This window comes from Tribolium castaneum, chromosome 6 (genome assembly GCF_031307605.1).
Source record: "Tribolium castaneum strain GA2 chromosome 6, icTriCast1.1, whole genome shotgun sequence".
NCBI classification, from domain to species: domain Eukaryota; kingdom Metazoa; phylum Arthropoda; class Insecta; order Coleoptera; family Tenebrionidae; genus Tribolium; species Tribolium castaneum.
This window is the reverse complement of record NC_087399.1, coordinates 12992721-13018701: the sequence shown is the minus strand read 5'-3', so window position 1 is coordinate 13018701 and position 25981 is coordinate 12992721. Positions and strand designations below refer to the sequence as shown.

The following is a 25981-nucleotide window of genomic DNA, read 5'->3' as shown; positions in this document are numbered from 1 at the left end:
TGGGTGGTAAGAAAAGATAAATCTTTCTTTAGGTTATAGGTTGAACAAGCTGAGAAAATAAGTTTTCTTATTAACCGATCACAATAAAAGCAAATTAAGTAATAAATTGTTCTTTAATTGGTCATTTTCGGGTTATTATCAATTGTTATGTCGCTGATAAATGTGTGCGATGCCGACCACTCAAAGCAGTCACAAATGTCGACGAGAGTCGAAGCATAATACGAGAATTCATTTCTCTTCATTTTATGTTTTTCGAACTCCACCATGAGGATCTCCGTTATTATAAGACATACGAGGTCGATTAAATTAGAGCAAAGTTGCGAATTTTTATGGTAAACAATTATCTGAAAGAAAATTTGATGTTTTAGTTTTAATTTTGGAACTATTGAGAAAAATAAAAAAATTATAATTTTTGTTTTTACCTTTTTAAGCGAAAACCAAAAGAACAAGAGGTTTTTAAGACATTCTTCGGGCACTTTGTACAATAAATCTAAATTTGTCATTGCCTTTTCCAAGGCGTTCTTGACAACACTCAATTTTGTTATTTTTTTCCACTTCTTGCTATAAAGTAGACAATTATTATAGCTCTCCTAGCCAGATGACAATTTGAATTTCTTTGTTAGTGGTTAATAATTTTTTCTATTGTTAACCTAGGTTTATAATAAATAAATTCAAATTTTTTGAGAATCCAGAGATAGTTGATTAACAAAAACTTGTGCAACGTAATTTTGTATACCAAGGAGATTGTCTTTAACGTATTTGCTGCTTGAAATTACCTAACTTGATAAAATTATTTGAATAAAAAATGCCATTAGTTTAAAATTCGCTATCAATCAATGACAGAGATGACATCCCATAACCACAACATATCGGAATATGGGAGCCCATCGGGAGCTTGGTTATGTTAGAAGACTATCGAAAAAACAAAACTTTATTTAAACAAGTATTCAACAGTAAACACAAATACTTGTTTCCCAAAATGAAAATTAATTGTGCAATTGTGACAACTACTCTGATGGACTGCGCTAGAGCTAAAAATTTTGTTGTCAACATAGGTAGGCAACACATCAAACTCAATGATGGCAAAACGAAATTTTTAGAGGCGAATGTCTCAAAGTTGACGCCCGTGCTTTGGGAATTTGATTCAGGGGGCTAATACAAATCGAAAGTTAAGAGTAAAAAAGTTTCCAATTATTCTTCCTTATCGAGTTATTGATAAAAATGTAAATAATAAGCTTTATGCTGTCTTTCTAATTATTTATGTAACATAATTCATTAGTTGATGTTAGCGATGTTAAAATTCTTTTAATCGTTTTCTCTAGTGACAAGTATTATTAATTTCCTTCGGTTTTGTATGTTTAAAATGATACGATACTACTGCATTAGTGCATTCGAGATTTTGTCGTTGTGTTAAAAGCTTGGCTAGTTAGATGTATTAGATGGCAACGTCACTGCTGAGGCAAGTGCACATGCAGAAAAGTTTCCAAATCGCATTATAGCATATTATAGTAAATTTGCTTTAAATAAAATTTAATGTTTAAATTTTAAATTTTAGTTTTTTATCAATAACTCGATAACAAAATTCAATCGGACAATTTTTCACTCTTTACTTTCAATTTGTTTTAGTCTCCTGAAACAAATCCTAAAAGCAGGGGCGTCAATTTTGAGACACCCTTATAGTACCGCCGGAGAAAAACGGGTTTTTCGGATTTGCTAATCTCTACATCGGTAGTGTTGGGAAATTATTTAATGTTAATAATGTTGTAAAAACAACAAATCTTTAACTTGCATTCTTACCTAAAGATTTAATCAGAACCACATGATACTTTTTTTCTGCGATGCGATCAAGGCGAGGGTTCAGTAACAATCCTATCGTCGGCCAGTTTGAAGTCTTACCAAACTCTTACATTGTACGAATAAATTTTTATCCCATCAAAAGCTAATTGCATAGTTTAAGGTAGTATCAGCATTTATCGGTTTCTAGAAATGCCTAACAGTTGTCAAAGCTCTCTTAGACCGGAAAAAAACTGTAAATTTTGACAGTGTCTAAGAATAAGATTACGTACAACCCTCAAATAATCGCACAACCGTAAACTAATTGCACGTCCGCAAACTAATCGCACAGTTTGGTAACCACATATTTACAGTATTAATGGATAGTACAAAAGCGACAATTTTATCCAATGATCGTAGGTAAATAATGTATTTAGCAATTATTTAGTATGATATGTTTATTGTACCATGTGATCATTTAAATTTATAATTAAAGTAGAGTTTATCAGTTTTTTAATTAAGATGAAAAGGCCGATTGTGATATTTAATCAAGCTGAAAGGGCAAATAATTATCTTTTGAACGGTATTATTCAATTATAATCAATTTTTCCCTCAGTTCGTACTAGTTTATCAATCACAAAGACACAAAACCGCCTCCTCTAATTATGAATTTAAATGATCGCATGGTACTAGTATAATGATCAAAGGGTATTCTTGTTTATAACAATAATAGTACTACATTACAATCAAAGTAATGTATGATTGTACTTAATGTAAACAAGCTGACTATTATGGATACCCTATTGTCTATTAAAACTAATTTTCTTTCTGTCTTTGATACAAGTTCCAATGATTTTTGCCATTAATTCGAATTGGTGGTTGCATAACCATGTCAACAACGCGTAAGCGAAGTCCACTGTAAGATGTCAATGTATGGTTGGTAAATTGAGAACCGTATTATGTACACTACTGATTTCATTTGATGTTATTAGAAGTAGAACTCTTAGCGGTGAAGATGAGGTTGATGGAAATGCAGTCACTGTGACTCGGTTGACAAAACCACAGAAGTTGAAGATGTAGGAAACGCAATAATTGTCAACTTCATAGCTAGTAGCGGAAAAAATAGAATATATACCACGGTGGTGAAGACAGATATTGACCTCGCACCTTATTCCGCAAAGCCCCTCGCGAAATAATCTTGGTGATCGGACAAAAAAAATAATAGTCTTCGCCATCTTGGTATAAAATATACCATTATTGTAAGATTTGATATTTGTATTTTTGACGTCTTTTTGTTCCTGACTACAACGATGTATCACATGATATGATTATGTGCAGCATTAATTAAAAGGTAAATGAATAAAATAATTAGGACAACAATGCCTATAACAAATGTCAGTCTCGAATTTTTGTGATGAGATTTTAGAATGTGTTGAAATTTTTTTAATTTAATAGTGCATCATCTAGTGCAGTGTCTCCCGTTTCACAATCAGGGAATCACCACCTCTCCAACGAAGCAACGAAACACAAGAAACAACTAATAACATGAGAAAAAGTCATGATGACAAGCAAAAGTAAAAAACGCATTAGCTGATAAAAGTAATGATTAACATTAAGAAAAAAGCGTTTTTGCAAAGAGTGCTTTGGAAAAAAACGCCAAAAATTTTGTTTAACAAACTAAATTTTGTCAGTTATATTAAATATGCGAGAAGAATTTCTGTAACTTTGTTTTGTTTTGTTTTGCGAAGAATAAACTTCTAGCTTATCACGTCGTTTAGTTTTTGAATAAGTACAATTGGTTTCATTAAAAGCGGGATAAGACAATTTGTTATCATCTAATACTGACCTATAATGACAATACCATGCCAATTAATGACAATGATGAATGACAAAAATTGTCAGTTAATCCTGTCAACATTAAGTATTCCTTACAAAAAGTTGTCGTAATGCCTTAGGTATTTAAATGAACTTGATGGAGCCCAGATAGTAACCCCATTGAAAATGGTTGGGGTTTAATGATAACAATAATAGGACTGTTCAACTTTAAGCCTCAAAACAGACAACAGTTAGTAGAAGGGATTCAACAAACATGGATGAAATTAACTGCAGACTTCTGCCAGCAATTAATAGCGTCCATGTCTGGACGTTTGAATGCTATTGTACAGAGCAATAAGGCTGCACTCATATATTAAAAACATAAAATTGATTTAACTTCTGTTTTTATAGTGTCTTATTTGTCATAATATTATAACTTTGCTATATAAACTCCAAAACAAACTATGAAAAACATTGAGACATTTGACATTTATCTTTCTCTCCCCCTTTTGATGAAACCAATTGTAAGCTTGGATTTAACCTCCAAAATCTCGAAAATAGTTGTCGTTTTTTTAAAATCAAAACTTTTTCTCAAAAATCCTTTTTCTGCATTTTAATCAGCATGTAAAATTCGATCATATGATGTCATACATCATCGTAATCAGAAACGAAAACACTTTTTAAAAATAAAAAAGCGGATATGGCTTTCATAAGAAAGAACACAGTTGAGTTTTGTAATTCTGACATTAAGGACGCCTTGGAAAACACGATGATAGATTTATTCATTTTAAAAAAGTGCCTAACGAAATCCTAGTCCTAATCCTAATTAAAAACGTGTACTTTCAGTTCACCTTCATAAAAACCATTGTCGTGGAATTGACTAATTTGTTACCATGACAACTCATATAAAAGTTAATGCCAAGAGTACCTAATTTCCACCACAATGGTATTTATGAAAGAGAACCAAATGTAGTTCTTTTAATTTTCGCTTGAAAAAAATAGAATCGAAAAAAAAACGAAATAACGGAAAACAAATATCCATTATTTTTCCAATATTTCAAAAACTAAGAAACATATCAAATTTTCTTTTAGATAATTGTTTAGCATAAAAATGCGTAATTTTGCCCTTATGTAACGGAACGTGTATCTCTTATAATAGCTGAGACCTCCATGGTGAAACTAGAAAAACGAACACCCTGTAATCCCAGTCTGGTAAGAAATAATGTAATAAAAATCTGACTCATCTGTTAGATTTGATAAAATTTTGGAAGATTAATAAATTTAAAATTTTAGCAGATATAACCCGCTGGTACATTGTTTTTAAGTTATAAATGTGTAAAAATTTAAGCTAAAAACTCTCTATAACTAATATGTGTTTAGCGTTTTTATTATAAGGATTCGGTCAGCTAGGAACTAGCCCTAGGACGCGGACGTCTCTAAAGCGATATTTAGCATTGTTGACAGCAAACAAAACATCTTTTTGGTTGAAATGAATTCAAGTTGAATTTATTTCACTTGTTAAAAAATTTGTTTCCTAAAAAATTAAAAAAAGAAGTGGATCTGAAAACAATGATAGTAAAATAGAAAGTGCCGGAAGTAGTGTGTGCCCACAAATAATTGAATTAGAGGTAATTTTTAAAGAAAAAAAATGACGTGGTAGGGTGCCATTTGAAAAAAATGTTTTTTAAGAACTCGAAAGCTGTGACCTCATTTTTAAAGTAGTTGATGATGTACTAATTGGTTTTTTCGTAAGGTACCATCAGTGGACATAAAAACTGGTACATCCAAAATTTGTTCATTGTGTATCAAACTTTTTAATTGTGTTTGGAGACACAAATTGTCAGAAATCTAACGATAGCCGTTGTAGCTTTTTTAACCTAAAGAGATGCTAGATTAACTGTGTATAATCTTTGTAAATGTGAAGAACGTTAAAGAACTGAACGTTAACTTAATGTTTTTGACAACATGTCATTTGTATGTCACAATTTTTATAACTTTATTCGCAAAAAGCCAAATTTACCCGATATAAATTTGTGTTTTTTTGACTTATAGAATTGTCATGCTTGTACCAGTTTTTAATATTCACCGATGGTACATTGGTATATAGTTTAAACACAAAACGCTAGGCTCCATAGTTTTGCCCAACTCTGTATAATTATAACTAGAAAGCGGTTTATATGCACTTTAGATATTTCATACATATTCACATATTTTGAGAGTCGGTTGCATACTTTAATTTAAAATTTGAAGTTCTGAACGGTGGTGTTAGAGGGTATGGTGCTCCAACTCCCTTCATTTGTTTTAAACTGGAACGAACTGACGAGGTCGGGAACCATTTCATACAATGGCCATTAGATAGCGCTTTTTGAATTTGATCCTCGTCATCTCTAATTTGTCTACATTCGTTTTTTCCACCAAAGATACAATAGTCATTTCGCATTGGCAATGTAATAAATGTGAAGCCTCAAAATTCGTACAACGCTCAAAATATTGCAAATACGTAGATGGTTGCAAAGCGGTTCAGAAAAAAAATCTTGTGCAAAATCATCCAGAGAAGACAAGGATGAACCAGCCCAGATTTCGATAATGAAGCGGAAACCACAACTCCTAAGAAAAAAAGAAAATTATGGAAACCAAAACTAGAGTTCCTATATTGGGAGAGTTGGGACACTGAATGTCAATTTTTGAAATTTTGTTTCATATACGTGGAATGTATAAAAAAACAAATTGGGATAGAAATCAGTGGTGTTACACTTGTAATTTGGCGAAAAGTCAAATAAATTTGTCAAAAAATATTTCCATTTTTCGTCGACTAACTGCGTTTAGAAATAGTTTAGACTGGCAGTCGTCGTCAATTCACTGTTTTTTTTTATAAACTCCAAATTTTAAAAAAGATTTCTTTGGAAGTACAAGAATTTTACGTCTAAATTCTTCATCATAAACATTTTTTCCTTAATTTTAAGAAATGGTTATCATCGATGAAAGAGAGAGAAACTGAACCTTTCCTGTCAAGTTTTACGTTTATTATTAACAAGCATTTGGAAAAGTGGATTGTCGAAATAATGTTATGTACAAAATTTATGAGATTTTGGGAATTTTTCTATGCATTTACAAAATACGTAGGTACTTGAACCCAAAATTGGTTCCAATTTTTAGGAAAGTTGAACCTGTCACTGCTTGGCCGCCATCTACGTGCACTTTAGCTACTGTTTCAAATTATAAAGTTATTGGGAATTCACGATTTTGTTACGTTTTTCATTCGAGAACATCTTCAATATCATTTTTTAGAAAATTTAAAAAGACGTCAGGAAATATATATGAAGGGTTCTTGATGACCAATTTTTGGGACGAGATGTTTAACTAAAAATTGTGATTGAAAGAAAAGCATTTTTAGCATTGAAGTATGTTTTGAGTTATGTATTTAATATTAAAATAAATATAGAAAAATTTCAGAAATGTGAACATTAATATTGGTAGGTATTCAATTATTTTCTTTTTTTAAATAGTAATCCCAAAATTTCTACGTTTTCTACGTCCCTGATTAAATTTGACGTAAAATTGTCATTTTATGCATTTGACAAAAATCATAACCTTGAAATTATTTTCGATAAAGGAACTCTAACCAAAACTAAGTCCAGCTACTTTATTTTTACAATTTCCATGGATAGATGTAACAAAAAAGTACCAGTTTGTAACTTGTGCAATAAAGAAATAACAGGGGGGCTATTTCACATTAAAAGGCACGAAAACAGCAAAAATCACATAAAAAAATACAGTGCTGCAAAGAAAACCTCACGGATTGACCACTCTTTAATTGACAACAAAATAACCAACTCAATTAAGAGAGCTGAACTTAAATTTGCGGCATATGTGTGTGAACATAATTTACCTTTTTTAATAATGGACTCGTTACCCTCTTTATGTAAAGACATCTTTCCTGACTCTAAAATATGTAAGGAAATTAAAATGAAAAGAAATAAAACTACCAACATAGTGGTTAATACGATCGCCCCATTTTTTAAGAATGAGATCATATCAGATGTAAAAACAAATAATTTTACTCTTATAATCGACGAAATCACAGATGTTAGCATCAAGAAAAGTTTAATTGTTTTGGTGAGATATTTTAAAGACGGTAGAGTTGTGGATCGAATTTTAGCTGTAATAAAAGTAGAGGACGCTTCAGCAGAAGCGTTGTTTGTGTCAATAAAACATATATTAGATACCCAATCAGTCCCTTATAAAAATTTGATCGCACTTGCTGCTGACAACGCCAGTACAATGATGCGTCGAAAAAATGGAGTCCAAGCTAAGTTAAGAGAACTTGTCCCCAACTTATATGTTCAGGGTTGTCTGTGCCATTCATTACATTTATGCTCATCAGCTGCAACCAAAGAATTACCTAGTGTAGTAGAACAATTTGTCAGGAACATTTATGCATATTTTGCTCATAGCACAAAAAGGATCTTAGAGCTTGGTGAATGCCAAGTCTTTGTCAACGAGAAACCACATAAGATGCTATATCCTTCTCAAACCCGATGGCTGTCTTTGAAGGTAGGTTCATTTTTGTATTATTTCTCAATTAAATTATTTCACTATTACAATTTTCAGGCAGTCGTTGATAGGGTTCTTGAGCAATGGAACTCATTGACTTTATTTTTCCAACGGGCCGTCTTAGAAGACAACTTGCCAACTGCAAAAGCAATTTTGAATGCCCTAAGAAACCCAATTTATAAATTGTATTTGTTTTTTTTTGTCGTATATGTTGAACTTAATCACAGAGGTTAATCTTGAACTGCAATCGGTTGGGCCGAAAGCACCAATTTTGCTGGAAAGGTTTTCTACTCTATACAAAGTTTTGTTAAAAAAATTTATTAAGCAAGATGTTCTTGTTGCACAAAATGATGATTTTTACAATTTAAATGTTGCTCATTCAAGAAATTTTGTTGATTTAAAATATATATACTGTGGAGCAAAAACAGATGTCTTTCTCGAAAATATGGATCACAAACAATTAACCAACAACGAAATTGAGAATTTTAAGAAACATTGTTTGAAATTTTACATTATACTTTGCAGTCAAATTAAAAACCGATTTGATTTTCAAGATAAGCATCTTAAATTTGCTTCAAAATTTGCACCATCAAATGTTAAACTTAGTAGAGACACTTCAATTGCAGCGTTCATTAATCTTTTCCCACAAATTAGTTGCGACATTGAAAAAGTTAATACTGAGTGGAAAATTTTAATGGAGCAAGATTTGCAAAATTTAAGTGGTGATGTTTCCGAATTTTGGAAAGCAATTTTTAAAAATTTATTTGAAATTGTAAAGGTCATTTTAACATTATCACATTCCTCAGCGTCAGTTGAGAGGGGTTTTTCTCAGCTGGCGCTAAACAAAACAAATATCAGAAATAGAATGACAGTTAAAACGGTTGCAAGTATCCTCATAATAAAAAATTATTTGCAGCTGGAAGGTGGAAATGAGAAATGGGAGCCACCAAAAAAGCTTTATGTTTAAGACTAAATTTGTTTTGTAAGTTATAGTTTTTGAAAGAATTTTGTTTATTTTCTGTTTATAAGAATATATTTATGTTATACTTAATAAATGTTTATTTTCGAGTCTGGGTATATATGTACTTAGAACATATTTAAACAAGCCGCCAAAGTCTTATGACAGTACATTTTCGGTTCAAATCAGTACATTGGCATCACTGATTTCAGTACGCTCGGAACATATATAGCTATGTAACATCCCTGTCGAAGATTTATCCCCATACGATAAGTCATAAAAAAATTTGAGCAAGATTCAATCTACGACGTACGTGAATAGATTCGTGTGAATTCGACATTTGACAGAACAACAGACAAAACAGCAAAAATTATTACAAGTTTTCTGCATAAATTGCTAAAATATTTCTTGCTATTGTCATGTTTGGTACAATCAATCAAGCACGTAGCCGGAGTACTATTTTAATTCCATAGCTACTAAAATGAAGTGCTTGAGGTCACTAACCTCGGACTGAAACTGTTGGGGATGAAATTCTTCACTATAAATGTTTACCTTATTAGGATATGACTTTTTCATTTTCCATTTTTGTGTGTTTACATCACAATTTATGTTTTCCTTTTTTGAAGAATAATAGTTTTTTTATTTGTTGCAACATTATGGATGAGTTTGAATCTAACCACCTGGTATACTTTAAAATCGTAACAATTATTGTATTGTAACTTATGCAGATATCATTTTAATTGTTTATAATATGATTAATAATAAATTTTAAATAAATATTGATTTTTTTTATTTATTTGAAATTAACGTCACTTCAACCGCGGAGGTTATGTGCGACGTCTGGTACATGATGGTTATTAAACGTTAACATTAAAATTGGCTAATCAGGTTAGCTTCGCGCAGGAACTGGAGTACCCCTGCCCTTGTCTTCTTATGTCTTCTGTCAATATTTAGATTTGTTTTTGGAAAAAAGTGAAATCTATGCAGATTGCTAACAACTCAGTAAGTGGAGATTTTTTACTTTTTGTGTTTATAAAATATTAATCACTATTTACTTACAAACAGTGGTCTAGGATACCTAGTTCAACTTACGCCTCCGAGTTAGTACTTTCTTACTTGAAAGGTTGGCAACAAGATCTCTACGAAGAAATGTTTAATAAACTTCGACCAAATATCATGATATATGGTCGAAGTTAATAAATACTACACTTGACGAACAAACACCGTCTTTGTTAATCTCGTTGACTAAAAGAGGATAGAAAGTGTGACATGCTTATTACGGTACATTCTATCTTTGTCGCATGCTTCTCACAGTATAAAAGAAGATAGTAATATAGACAAATTTCTGTATTTGTTCCGTGACATTTTATGGTTTATTAGGATATCCTCGTGGAATGGACTGTAAATGGATTATTTTTCAACATTTGGTAGTACCCCTAGAAAATCTGTCCAAAAACAATTATAACCCTTTTTTACCTGGGAGGCATTTAGGCACTGCACCTTGTCAGGTCAAAGCGGATTATTTACCCTTTAAAAGAAGTGTTTAGAATATCTAATTATCGGTACACAATTTTGTTTACACCTTAATTCAAGTAATAAGTACATAAGTACATAAGTACATAAATGTACTTATTTCAAGATATTTTAAATTTTATTTTATGTATTTATATTTATTGATTTTATTTATTTATATGTACTTAAATAAAAAATCATCCATTTGTTAAAACTACTGATTTAATAAGGTTTAATGTAAATATAAATGGGCATTTATATGGGAAAAATTAATTTTAATTTTTTTTATATTAATATATGCGCGTAGTGCCAAAAGTTTTTAAGATTTTGTAAGCCGGTATCAGAACTCGCTCCCCACCGGAAAGATGCGTAAAGTTTAGGCAATTCTGAAGCTAAAATTCCTTTACAAAAAAATTCTAACTCTTTGCGTTTGGGAAATAAGAACGTTTAAAAATATCCAATCACAAAAGGCCTTGCTCTGAAGGACTAAGGGAACAAAACACGTTGCTAGGAAAACAAAAAATATGTAGAACGGACAATAAAAGTGGGCATATGAATTATTTTTTATTCATTAGTAACGCATCTACTACCTAGGAGAGAGCTTCTGGGATTGGTCACTTTGAGATCTCTGTATTTCGCAAACGAAAAATAAAAGACCTACTTTTTTGCATTTTTGCCATCTCTATTGCTGTTACCACTAGCACCTTTTCGCTGGGGAGTGAGTTCTGATACACCCTGTATTCATAGATTAGGGCACTACTGTATAACATTGTAATTTTTTTTAAATAAGTCTTTTTTATGTAAATTCCTTTTGCATATTTTGGAAAAAACTTTGCATGTTTTATCAAAATTTATTGCATATTCATGCGCATATTTTGACCAAATTGACGTGCAAATTTTCCGCCCTCCAATGGAGTGATATACTAAAAAATTAAAGTTTTTATGTGGATAGCCAACAACAAAATAGGCGGCCCATATTTTTTATTTTACCAAAGCTTAACCGTTTTGAAGAAAAATAATTGAAAAGGAGAAAATTCCTGGCCTGACGTCAGCAATGTTTCTTTTTGAATCAGCCAGTCACAGAAATAGATAGAAAACTTGCCAACAAAGACAGCTTTATTTCTGCCTCTGTTGTTTTACATATGACTTCAGATGTGGTGCAGGAGAAATCATTTTACCAAAACACAAACTCCTGCAAAATATTAGCACACAACACAGTCACAATCGACAATGCACGGTTTTGACGTTTGTATTTGACGTTTAGCAGCCCAAACGTGGTGTTAATTGTATGCAGCGAAAAAGTGACGAATCATTAGTCAGGACATTGCTTACGTGACAGCGCAAATTTTCTATTATTACTAAAAAAGTACCGATTTAAAATAACTCAGACCGATTGTACTAGACATCATTTTGTGTCTACTTTCAGAATCTGCAACTTTTGAGTATAACACTCCATTATAACTAACGCACATTGTGCAAATAATTATGTTTCTTAATAAATACTTTCCTAAATACATGGTGATTCATTAATATGAGCATGCACGATTACGCCTACACTGTCACTTATATTGAAATGAGTCAAAGGACATTTCATGAGAGGCCAAAGTGCAGACTCTAAAATTATTTTGCCCTATACAGGTGTTTCATTTTTACCGTGCAGCATATAACATTTTTTTTTAAACAGCACCCCTGTATATTTATATAAATTTAAATTTCCACTTTTTGAGGCTTTACAAATTCATTGTGTTTTTGCAATTTACTATTTCAGAAAACGACCATTCCAGGAAAAATGCAACCTGAAACCGAAATTTTAAAATGATTTTAATAAAGTTATATTTCCTTCAAACTACACGATTCGGTTTATATTTAATGTATTTTATGACAAAAGAGTTTTTGAGAAAGGATAATCATTTAAATTTTAAAAGAAGTAAATCATTGGATTCTAAAATTTACATACATTGCCTTATAGGCAACATAAAATACTGACTTGCTACAACTGTTGAATAGTTTTTAAGAGTGTTTTTCTAGTTTCTAGAAGTTTAGATAATGGAAATCGGTAAGTAAATTGATTAGTAATATTTCTTTTTTATTTTTATAACTTTTGCTGTCCTGCTTATTATCGCAAACATAAAATGTTGTTCTTATTTCTTACGTTTCAAAGTCAAAAATTTTTAATTTCCACAGTCTAATTTTAATATTGTTAAACTCTTTATTAAATAAAAACTATCTGGATAATTTTTTAGAGCTATTTTCACACAATTTTTTTTGTCCCGTCCTTCATGTCCCGTCCGTCATGTGTAAATATCGCAGGCTAATAGTAGAATCAGGCGTATTATAAAAAGGCTAATCATATTGTAAACGGCTGGGCAAATTGAAAATGAATAAATAAATATAGAGTTCTTACAATCCGACTGAACATTTTAGGCGTATTGTAAAACGCCTAACAAGTTGTTGTCTTAATGTAAAATGGTTCTTAAATTGTCCACTTAGAAAATAACTGGTTACACTCGGTCGTTTTGTAAAAGGATCAAAAATACCGTCAAACATTTTATAAAATTCTATTGTGATATTATTAATTAATATTAATTATTAAAGACCGGTTTACAGAAAGCGAAATTAAAATTTCATTCAAAATTAAACTAATTCGAATTAAGTTGCCATTTAAAATACATTGACAAATGTCAAGATAATCGCGATTAAAATTTAATTGCAATTAAAATGTTCTCCATAATGGGCTCACCGTCCACGCGGCCGTGCGAATGGTCTAATTTGAAACTCAATTTTTAAGAAAACTAATAAATGAAATTGTTTTTTTACAATTGGATGTTGTTCTCAGGTTAACTTATTACCTCACAGACCAATTCTTATCTCCATTTAAACATTTGTAACCAAGTTATAACGAGGTAATAATTTTAAAGCTTTTATGGAAAAACCTGAAATTCAAATGGCGTTAAAAAATACAGCATTAGAAGTAAGTCATATACAAGACCCATAAAAAATATCACAGTACCATTTTTTCATAAAAAAATAAAATGACTAAAAATTGAGTTTTTTTTTCATTTTATTTTTGAATGACTAAGCTTTTTTCAAATTTATGTATATTGTTGCTAAGGTCCTCAGAAAGTTACTATATTTTTTCATGCAATTTGAACTTCCAATTTTTTTAATAGAACCATAAGTTAAACGGTTCTTTAAGCCGTTTAAACTCTGTTACAAATACTTAAAATGAGATACAAACTGACCTATGATGTAATGACTGAATTTAGAAACAATATACAATTGTAAAGAAAACATTATGTTTATTACTTTTCTTAAAAATCCAATTTCAACTTTTGCGTTCACGCGCTTGTTTGAGCAGCTTCTCTTTGGACGTTGAAAGTGACGTTAAATATATACCAACGACCGGTATTTGCCTCCAATTATGGCTTTCTGTACATCCGGCGCGACAAATCACAATATAAACAGGTACGCTAAACAATTTATTTACACTAAAAACTGTGGTATGAAAGCGTGCCTTTTTTAAAGTCGGTACTGTGACTAAAATTGTTTTCTTTTCAAATTTTTCATATGAATTAGGGCGTAAATAAATCTTGTAATCCATGTAATCCATGGTCAGGACGCAATTATGTAGGACATATTCAGATCAGTTATTCGGAAGTGGAAAAGTCCCTGAATTCTACTTCTACTGATACTGTTCGTAAGAACTGAAAATAAAATCTAAAAATTTGTGCAAAGTGTCCCGTTCGCTAAAATGGAATGGCTGAACAACTGAATTATCTCCTAAACTATCAACTTTTAGAATAAAACTTACGAGATAGAAAAGATGTAAAATGAAACGCTAAATAATACTTTGTCATAAAACATAGGTGGTGCCAATTGGAAAACTTAACTTATGGGTCTTCAAAGTTATATGCAAATGTATGGTTGACGAGTTTACCGTCAACAAAAAAATATTGTAATAAAGTCGTTTATTAGTGGCGATTAATAGACACAACTATTAGAGGCACTCACTCGCTATCACTCGTTCGTGCTTCAAACAGTTTTGTTTATTAATTAATTTAATTTGTTTATTAATTAATCGCTTTCGTTAACAACCTAGTTTATTAAATAACTATAAGACAACAAAACGTTGCAGTTTATCGCCTCTGCACAAGGTTAATTATAAAAACTGATCTTAAAATTAAAAATAAATATAAAATAAAATAACCGAAAAAAAGCGTAGGTTCATACTTTCAAGATTATCATCGCCGTTCAATGGGACTATAAAGGACATTAAAACACAGAACAACACTGTATATTAGTACACAGCTAGCGTTTCACTCAAGAACTAGATGGGACAAATCCTTCTAAAACATGGCAATAAATAAACGCTATAGGAATTTTTTTTTATCAAAATAAAAGTTCACAAGTGTTTAAATAAATTTACGATATTTTCTTGCACTGAGCAATAATCATTTAGTCCGAAATCAGGCCATTTTTTAGAGTTCTTAACTGTGTTGTTCCAAAGGATTTAAAACAGTACACTGAAATAAAATAATTGTTGGCAATTGAAAACAAATTCGAATTACCAAACATGTTAAGAAAAACTCACCGTGATTTCTTCCTTGTGGGTGTTTAGGGGCGAAAAGCAAAACTAATTCACATGACTTTAGGACTCTTCACTTGTGAAAGTATTGCTGAACCAGTTTACCGAAATGTAGTTACCATTTGTCTCGTTATTTATAATAACACGATATACTCGTCTCAAATTAATTTTAATCCGTCGTGATGCGTTCAATAGTCGGATAAACACAAAACGTGAAACAAATTCTGATAAACTTTTTACGCGGCAAGCTTTTCTTGCACCTTTTCTTCCTCCACCATCATCGGCAAGACGGAAGGTGTTGTTCTCCTGCAAAAAAGATTTCATTTTTATAGTAAACAGTAATTACTTACTGTCCTTTTTAACTGTAAATTTCAATTACTCCAACTTATTTACGTGACTTGTGATTATTCCTTCTTGTTAGGATGAACAGAAAAGTTATTATTATTAATATTACTAGAGCGAAAGCACAAATTTAAAGTTCGAAGGCTGTGGTTATGCAACGAGCGTATGCTAGACCTAGACACCCGAGAACTTAAGGCTTCAGGGTACCGAAGCGATTGTTGAGAATTGGTGTACTACAAGTTGCATACTTTTTTTAGACCTGTTTTCAGTGACAGCTGTCAATCATCGGATAGGCATCCGACCTTCGCCTCGGGGTGTCTTGTCCCTTCTCATAAAATGCAAATAATGTAAACAAACTGAATTCCACTATCGCCCACGATAGTTTCTCTTATTTCAGAGATTCAAGCAACATACAGTGAAAAATACGTTTTTTATTTTGTTAAAAAAATTTGATACTAAAGAATAATAAAATACTAGCATAGTTTTGCAAAAAATAATACACCATTACACCATTTATTTATTGGGTTTTATGTTTTAATTAACCGAATTCTGTTCGCTATATTATGTGTCATGTGCATTTCTAATTGGATCACTTGCATTGAAAAAATATAAAATAAAAAAATTAATTGGTGAAACATTATTGTTCTTTCAGAAAACAGTTTAACTTTAAAAAAGTTACTAGGAATATCTCATTAAAATGATGAAAACTTCTTTAAACCCGCTTTTTCGTCTGATAATTTTATCCAGGTAATAAATTCTGAAAAATACATTGTTGTAAAAATTTATTGTAACTATACCCAGTAATAATTATAGTACAAATAACGTATCGAGAGATTGTAAGATCCAGTCTTAGGGATATAATTTGTTTACGTTACGCCTAGTAAAATAAATGATACTTTTATAATTATGTATTATTTTAGAATTTAGGAATTATTTCTCGTTTTTTTATTAAATTTATACAATTTTTCTATAACTAGCTTGCGAAGATATAGCTGCGTTACTCTTACATTATATAAATTTTGTGTGTTTCTTTAAAATATAAGTAAACATTGCTAAAGATCGGGTACCTGAAACTGAAATCACATGTAAACAAAAATGTTTATTAGAAAGTTTAGAAAGTTTTTCATAAGCTCATGAGTCATAAGACTTGTATTTAGTGGAGGGTTTAGGGTGGTGGTTGGTACTTATATATAATCAAAACATATAGTTCTACAACTTCTTTACTCTTTGAGTCTTTGCAGAGTGCTGGTCACTTTCTTGCCCCACAGTGTTTTGTAATAAGTGGTAATTTTTAAACAGTGGTATTTGTAGTTTTTAATTTGTTACTTTGCAGAATATCAATTTTATCTATTTCTTTTTATTTAATTATTTGTTGCGACTGCTGGTTGGTAAGTGTATTTCCTAATTTCTTATTATATCACTTGTAAATAGTTGAAATCTTTGTATATTTAAAATTATGGGTAATAATAGTAAACTAAGTTTTTCAAAAAAAAGAAAAAGTCGAAAACAAATAATGCGTAATTTTTGGAAAAAACAACGAAAGGGTTCTAAAACGGAATTTCCAAGTAAATCAAGTCTCGCGGAGTGTAGCTTTCAGTCAATTGAATCAAGTTCCGATGATGATGAAGTATTTGTTATTGAGAAAGATACTAGTCAAGAACAAATTTATATTCCAAGCGGTAGAAGGATTGTTGACATAGGTCATTTATTTTCGGAGTTAAAAAACATAAAACATGACATTTACTCTTGCAGTTTTTTCAACGTTGACATAGTACATAAAGCGCATTTTGGTTTTAAAAGTGTTTTTAAATATAAATGTAGTATGTGTGGAGTAACAGGGACTTTTAGTACGGAAAAAGCAGATAATAACATAAATGAAGCAGCTGTCTGTGGCACAGTAGCAATAGGTGCTGGTTATTCTCAACTAACAGAATTTTGCGCAGCTTTGAACATTCCACAACTTAATAAAAAAACATATATTAAAAACGTTTTCGTAAGTGTTATTCAAAATTTTTGTTGTTGGAACATTTTAATTTTAAACACGTTGTATGGGGAGCGTGTTTTAACACGTTGCTATGGGAAACGTGTTTTAAAATCTGAATCTAAAAAAATAATAACTTGCTGGAATGTATAGGCCAAATTAATTTAACTCAAATTGTTCCTCATAAACATACTCAGATATAATAATCTATGTAAATACATTGTCCAAATATACACAATGTTTATTAAATAGTTAACTGGAAGTGTGCACTATTGGTATCCTTTAAATTTTAAATTCAGAATGCTAACAGACACAGTATTTCGGGATCAGTCTGTATAAATATATCAGTTTTGTTGGTTCGATAACTTGTCTACAGACTGTTCAGAAAAGCAAAAAAATATCAAAATTTTGATTGTAACCTTTGACAATAGTCCAATTTTTAGGTTCCTAAGGCTAAATTTTACAATTCTCAGATGAACAGACTCCCGATAAGTTTTAAGTGTTTTTGTTCAACAACGTATTTTTCGAAATTTATTCGCGGTTATAAAATTTACGGACGTTTGTAAAAGCAGCCCTAACACGTACTATAACAGTTTGATGTTAAAGTTCTTGATAAGTTTTAAATTTTTTTAAAAGTAATCTCGATTGTATCATAGTTATTAGTAAATTACACAAACACAAGAGAATTACAAGTATGCTAAAATTATTTTAAATAAAAAGCGACATATCTGATATACATAACTATAACTGAAAGTTACTGATTAAAACTACCATGTAATCATTTAAATGTATAATAATAGTAAGCTGTAATATTGTTTACCTTGTATGAAACTTGTAGAATACATTTTTTCGCTTAGTTTCTAAATTTAGCAATCACAAAAAAGAAAAACCTTGTTTTTTTAACAAGCATAGGCGTTATAAAATTGTGTAAAATAGCATAAAAAACGTAGACAGAGGGACATGGCGAATTTGAAAATCTTGAACCATAGCGAGTCCTAAACTCCCTGCTTTCACAAAATGCTGGCTTCGCAACTACAATAAATTTATTTATTATTATGAAATAGTAATTACTGCATATTACATTTAACTCCTCTTCATGGGATTTTCAATTACATCCCAAGAACCGTTATCATATCCAAGGACGATCTTCATCTCCAAAACATCCGGAAATTTCCTTATTAGAGGGAATTATTTATTTAAAATAATGTTTTTTTTTGTGTGTCATGTGTGGTCGTGAGCATCTTGTCGTTTGGGTTGGTTCTTGTGTGAAAATCGCGTTTGTCTCATCACGAAATGCAGTTATTCAAGAATGGAAAGAAGTCAGAGTGTATATGCCTTCAAATTCCCCCTGTACCTTCTTAAAGCGCACTTTGAATGTTGTGTGAGACTGGAAGTGTTTTATAAAACGGAAAAGTAAAGTGCTAGTTTTGTCAACTGTTGAAATTAAGTTGTGCATGAGAAAATTACACAATATGTTTTACTTTAGAATGTATTTTGCAGAACTATAATTAATAAAACCGTTTTTTTTAAATAGTGTAAATTTGTTAGTCCCGTGTTTAGTGATAATAATTTTACAGGTTGTATTACAAACTTTGGGTATTTTTATTCAATTTTTGTACAAAACCAGTAATGCAAACTAATAAGGGTACATACATAAAATACGCAATGTTCAAATTGCGCGCGGTTTTTCAATTTCCAATATGGTGGATTTAGTTTCTCACGCGACCGCACGTAGCGCCATCAGCATTAATTTGTTTCCCCAAAATAACACGGCGCTGTCACTTCTTAACCTTTATATTCTTTGGTATACACTTTCAGGGGCCTGGTAACCATAAATGGTCGGAAATTTTTATTCGGTTATTTAGTAGAACGTTGTACGAATTTTGAGGCTTCGCAATTATTGCATTGCTTCTACGGAACGACTATTGTATCTTTGATGCAAGGAACGAATGTTAACAAATTATTAGAGATGACGAGAAAAACACGAATAACGAATGAGTGTTTGTTCACTTACTTTAATGTAAAATTACTAAAATAACGTTGAAACGCCTACTTCTTGGAACATTTTAGGCTTAAATGTATCAGCAGTTGTTAACCTTAATTGCAGTTTTCTCGATTTACCGAAGTATTACATGATTCTTTTCAATGGAAAAATCTAAACCTAAAATTCACACTTCAGTAACTTATGTTTTTTTTGAGTTCGCCATGTTCCAATACTTAGCCCTTAGTAAAGCAATTGTTTTAATAACACTTTGTAATCAAAAATTAAATCTTTTTCACCACATAACTACCACTACATACTTTATTAACGATATACACGTAAGATTGCTAAACAATTCAATGAATGAGAAACTACAAAAATTTCGTTACTGTTTTTGACATAGTACGCATTACGCATTGTATGGTGAAATTTTGGGCCAATTTGTAATTCAGACGCAATTCAAAACTGGTAATTAGTTGTAAGTAATCAGTTGTATTTTTAATCAAACCATCTGGAGAGATGTGGTGTTAAACATTTTCATCACTGTTGCTGCTTGATCACATAAATTAAACTTCTAATAGCCTTTTTCATTTATCACAATACCAATTATCTGACGTTTGAGTATATTTTGACTGTATTTCAGAAATTAATAATTACACAGAACTCCGCGTTTGCTGTAAACAAGTTAATTACATTTCTTTTTGGCCCCGACATCTGTGATTGACATTTTTACACATTTTTGATAGCTACGGTATCTGATTTTTTGTTGTTTCACTTTTTGGTTATTGATTGACATACACTGTAATTTTGTTCGTAGATACAAACCCTTGCATCTCCTAAAATTATCTTCAAGTATACCGGGTGTTTCAGAAATGAACTACAATTCAAATTTTTTCTAACAAAATACCCTACATTTTGAATGAAGAATTTAATTCTGGAACATCACACTTATTTTTTCATACATAAACTTCATACGTGGGTCTCATAAAATAAAGCGGTTCTTTTTAGCAAAAATACAGAAATTGATGTTAATATTTTATGATTTTGCGATAATATCTAGGCTTAATATAATACGTAAAAATAATAATCAACAAATCGGTTGAGGACCCGTCCAAACGATCCTCGGACTCTGCAAAGAATTTTTAGTTCTACACTTGCGCAGCTGACGAAAGCGGTTTTGTCTCTGTTATATTACTTTCGTGTCTTTGAAACTTTTAGAGGTTGGAAATGGGTTTGAATTACAATAAAGAAATAGTCTGATTTTGTTACTAAGATTTATTTAACACCTTACTAGATTGAAATTATTTATAAAATAACGTATGTAAATTTGAAAATGGGTTGTTTTCTACGATTTATACCTTTTTGTGTCAAAGTTTTTCGGATAACTCATTCCTAACTTGGGCACAATTTTTGATGGCTTGTTAGTTTTTAAACATTTACTGCGTACTTGAAAACGTTAAATTATCGTTCGCGGTATACGAAAATCTGTAACTGATTCTGAACCGCACATGCGTTTTTAATAAATCTAGTTCAATAAATCAAGTACCTTAAAATTGTTATTATTTTCCTAAAATAAATGTTTTCGAAATTCCGTTAAGTTTTCGAGTTATTTAGAGTTATTTTTTAATGGCACCTAACTACGGTGATTTTTTAGTACAAAATAATAAAATAAACTTCTAATGCATTAATATTGTTTTTAACCCGGTGTTTTTTTAAATAAATATTACAATTCGTTCCGAGCTCATTATGACGATTTCTCGAATATGGGCGAAGAGGTTGTATCCAGGGATGTTTTGTTCGAGTATTTTTTTGCGAAGAAAAACATCCATGGATGCAATCCCTTTGGTCAAGTACCAAAAACCCTCATAATAAGCTCAAAACGGAAACTAATAATTTATTTAAAAAAAACCATTGGTTCAAAAACAATACTATTGAACTAAAAGTAATTTTTAAAGTAATATTTTTTAAGAAATCGCCGTGCAAGAGTGCCATTGATATTTTTTTTTGGATAACTCGATAACTAAAAATAATTTCGAAAAAAAATCTTGAGAAAAATCATATTTTTAAAATACTTGATGATGAATTAGTGTTTTCGTAGAGTTCATAGTTTCGGCACCAAATGCTTGGTTCCATACTTTTGCCAGTTGTCCGGAAAGTCGCGCACCTCCATGACACCACATCATTGGGCGATGCTCTAGACATCAAGAAAAATGTTTAAAAAATCTGTCTTTTATTGTTGAAGATTTGGAAAAACCAACCAAAATGAAGGTGTTTGAAATACGAAAAAACAGTTGCTGCAAAAGTAGCAATTTTAGAAAAAGAACTCGTGGGGAGTTGGTGAATCGAATCCATGCCGCTAGTGTTAAACGGCGTAAACATGGTTTTAAACACTAGAAATTAAATGTGTTTAACACCTTTTAATGGTATCTAAGACTTTAACTATAGTTTTTATTTTCAGTTTTTAAGTGTATCTTTGAGTAGTGTTGCCCTTTTTCATAATTTGTTTAGATTCTCAGATAAAAACAAAGCAAGAGGATTAGTTTTTAACATTTTTTGATACCCTGAGGAATTATCCAATTACTCCCATTCAATGAGGTGTGAGACTTACTGGACATTCTGTATATAAGAATACAAGTTTGTTGTATATCTCTCTGAAACAGCCTCTACATTTGAAAATACATTTAGGTGATTTTGTATGAATTTCTTTGAGTTTTTTACCACTAATGTAGTTTACTAGTTCTTTAAAAGACTCTGTAAAAGATAAATACGTAATAATTGGATTTATTAATATTAGCATTATCAAGCTGCTGGGGTTATTCAAAGCAATACTGCGTTGCATTTAATTATACGTAAATTGAAATGAATTCAAATTGAATGCAAAATGTAAAGATCATTTGACAATTTAGACTGATCTATGATAATTACAGTAGCAAACCGTATAAAATTAAATAAACAATATAGTGCAAAAAGTTGGACTTGTACAGTAAGGGACTAATAACAAAACATAGAATAAGTCAGTGTTTACCAATAGATTTTTCGATGACCTCTAATCGTGAGTACCCACATCCAATTCCAAGCCGTAATATTGTCCCAATTGCAACTGTTGAGATGCTCACTATAATGCACTACTTGTATAAACCAAGGAACACGCGAATTGAACTCTACGACTACTCAGCAACACCAACTACGTATAACTGGCGAGTATGGGGCGGCTCCTCCGGTATTGATCAGCCAACATAATGCTCCCCATACCCCTCAGGAGATCAAGCATCCTAGAATCCTGGCAGGGCATTGCACTTAGCCAAGAATATGCCGCTCTTCTGGTGCAACATATCGACATACATTTCGAGGGAATATTGAATATTGGGGCAACGCGACAGCTCGATTGGAATTATTATTTAAAACAAGAAAATAGATGACATTCAACTGACTGATGAGGTTTATCAAATATTCAAAAGCACTTTTGAACGGACAACTTTAAATGTCAGAGTGCACGAAAAAACCTAGCTACAATATGAATTTTTTAACTAACAATAAAAAAATATTTTATCTCATAATTCTTTTAAAGCATAATCAAATAACCAAGATAATTGTATTAAACGACAATATGACCAACAATAAACAATTTTCACAGATAAGTTTTGTGTATTTGTTATTATTATTATATTAAGGATCGAAGCATTACTAAAATAATTGGAGATTTCCTTTATTCAAAAAGTTTAATACGGTTAATTACGTATCTTAAATGTACATTCCATTCCATTGCCTATGTCAGACTGTTATGGAACACATTCTATAATAACAGTCATGATTAACTTTACAAAACGAATAATTAAACCGTGTGATTATCCCGGCGCATCCGCCATTTGTAGTATTAAAAGGAAAACTTTTATACAAAATGCAAATAATAAAAAGCAACTGAAATATATTTCAATATCACAAACTATGTTAATTATATGGTGTCACAAAAAATCACTTTTAGTCACTAACAGAACATGAGAACGATTAATAATCGATTCTGTTTAAAGCACGAATGAGCGATGGCGAGTGAGTGCCTTCAATAGTTAAGAATATTAATCGCATATTCACAAACGAGTTGATAACAAAATTGAATCTAATAGTACGGGATCCAATTTAGGGTCATCTTGGAACGATTTACTTACCGGATGAGACTTATTTTTTATGAAATATAATATCCAAAGTAATATATCGCGAATGGCTAGCCTACAATAATATGTTCAAAACTCTAATTAAGGGGGCTAAAAAGTGTTAAATTTTAGCCATTTTCTGCAGAGATTTACAGCCGTTTTAGCAACATTTCTGCAACTGATTTACTGTAGAGGCTGTAGAGTTTTTTTAAATTATTCAGAATATAATTTTAAAACTAAAAAAAATTTAAAAAAACCTAGTCCTCTTTAAAAATCATTTTCTATAAACAATAAGTATTAAAGGGAAAATAAAATACTTTTGGCCATGACGTATGCTCTTAGGAAAAATGAATGATTCTTATTTTTCATGGGAAAAAAATTTCAAAGAGTACTAGATTTTTATCAGATTTTCCTCAATTTTTAGAATTTTCTCTAAATTAGATAAAACAGTTACTGCATTTAAAAGACATTCTCCCCTAGAGCCCGAGTGAAAAAAATGTATCATGTAAAATAGTTTAAAAAATGTTACTTAAAACGGCTGTGAATTCAACATGGCCGGCATTTGACCTAGTGAGCTTGGTCCAGTTGTCTTGCACCTCGCGCGCATATTGCTGTAATTTTAAATTGCAATAAGTATTACAGATATCAGAATGATTCTTGCACCAAAAACTTTTATAAACTATTTGCATCATTTCTTCTCGCTTGTGTAGCCGTCTATCTTTTAAAATTAAAAAAAATCTCGCATCTCGAAAATTCTACTTACACAAATATGACACATTGTAATTTTCTTACTTTTCTTTTGTAAAATCTAAAGCTTGTTTATATGGGTTAAAATCAACATATATTGGGAAATCTAGTGCAAAAAATGAATTTCCTAGCTTTAATCAGAAGGAAAATATGACGATGTAAACACAAAATTTACGCAATTTTAGTTTTTCAAAATTTTCCAGAAAAACGTCTTTTTCATAATGAAAGCAATTTGGAATTGCCTCAAAAACAACCTGCAGATTCGAATTTAGCAGAAAATTATACATAAGAAACAGTTTTCAGCAATCGTGTGCAATCGAGTCCGGGCCAACTTCTTACATAAGCGGCTTTTGACTACTTTTGAGATGCCTGCTCCCGGACTATAATGTGAATTTTATTTATTTAGTGTTTTGTTAGTTTTGTATATTTGGGTGCGTACATTAGGCGCAGGCCTCATAAAATTGTGTGAAACACTGTATATTCCATTTCAGTTCAAGGAAGAATCTTGCAACAACGCATTTGAATTTTTTGGAGTGAAATAGAGCAAAAATTGAGAGTTTCTGTATTAGAAAAGAATTAATTGTATGTTGAACTAAATCCTTGCGACAAATTTTGAGCCAAGAAAACCCATCAGAAACTTTCACTTTGTGCTCCATTTCTTTCCAAAAAATGAAAATGCGTTGTTGCAAAATTGTACCCTAAACTGAAATGGGTTATAGTGGGTGGTTCGAATTTCGGTTCCGGCATAAATTTCATTTTGTTTCTTTTTTTTGGTTATTTTTTATAACAAAACAAACTGAAACAGAACAATTACGGAGTGAACCAAGAAGTTAAGTTACTTTTGCTGTTTGGTCAATAATTTTAAAATGTACCCTAATTATTATCATTTTAGTTTTACACATTTTTGCTTAAAAGCATTGGCAACTTAAAAAACAATTTCATCTCAAATGGTAGTATTGAAAATGCTTACAGTACAGTAGTGAAAACCGTTTTTCTGTATCTGCTCTCTAACTCAAGTTATATCATTTTAAAGTGGAATATATGACTTCGTAACCGCCTATCGAGCACTTGGTCCAATATTAAGATCAAATGGTTTTTGATTTTAGAGTGACACTGATAGAGTTTAGTAAAAATTAATAAAATTCTTCCGATGTTTTCGCAAAATCAAAGATACAGTTTAAGACAGAAATTAGTCGAAAAAGTAGTTAATACTTGATTTTTAGGAAGATGTGTGAAAAATGTTTACATATATGTCAGGTTTTTGGTGATTGAGAGGGTCCAGTGATAAGAGGATTCTATAATAAGAGGCGGTTGTGACGTTACGATTTCTATCTTTCGAAGCAATTATGTCGCTTATTTCTTATCGCGCAGAAAATTTTGAAAAAGCCTACTGATGTAGAACGAAGGATATTTTCAATTTCCATTCCGTTGAAACATAAAGCAGGTAAAATAGGTTGCCATGCCTTTAATCGATTTGTTTTGCCATTATCTATTAGCTGTTTCAAAATCATAAAAACGCCAACGTCGCATTTTACCAAATTATTTTTTTACATAAGATTGATAAAATTGTAAAACATTATTAATG

General features: G+C 31.1%; 1 protein-coding gene across 9 annotated transcripts in view; it reads right to left on the bottom strand.

Moving 5' to 3' along the window:
- The window catches only part of LOC100141755 (uncharacterized protein), a 72315-nt gene extending 49188 nt beyond the window's left edge, over nt 1-23127 (bottom strand). The window contains exons 1-3 of one of the 9 annotated variants that reach the window (XM_015982364.2): nt 22527-22964; nt 15548-15610; nt 15204-15503 (exon numbers count right to left, since the gene is read on the bottom strand). The gene's annotated coding sequence lies outside the window, so the exon portion shown is untranslated. Of the gene's footprint in view, nt 1-15203; nt 15504-15547; nt 15611-17323; nt 18553-18601; nt 18695-19903; nt 21696-22526 lie in introns of those variants that run through there. The other 8 variants (XR_010334500.1, XR_010334495.1, XR_010334496.1 and 5 more) reach the window with 8 other exon arrangements.
- Nucleotides 23128-25981: the final 2854 nt, after the last annotated feature.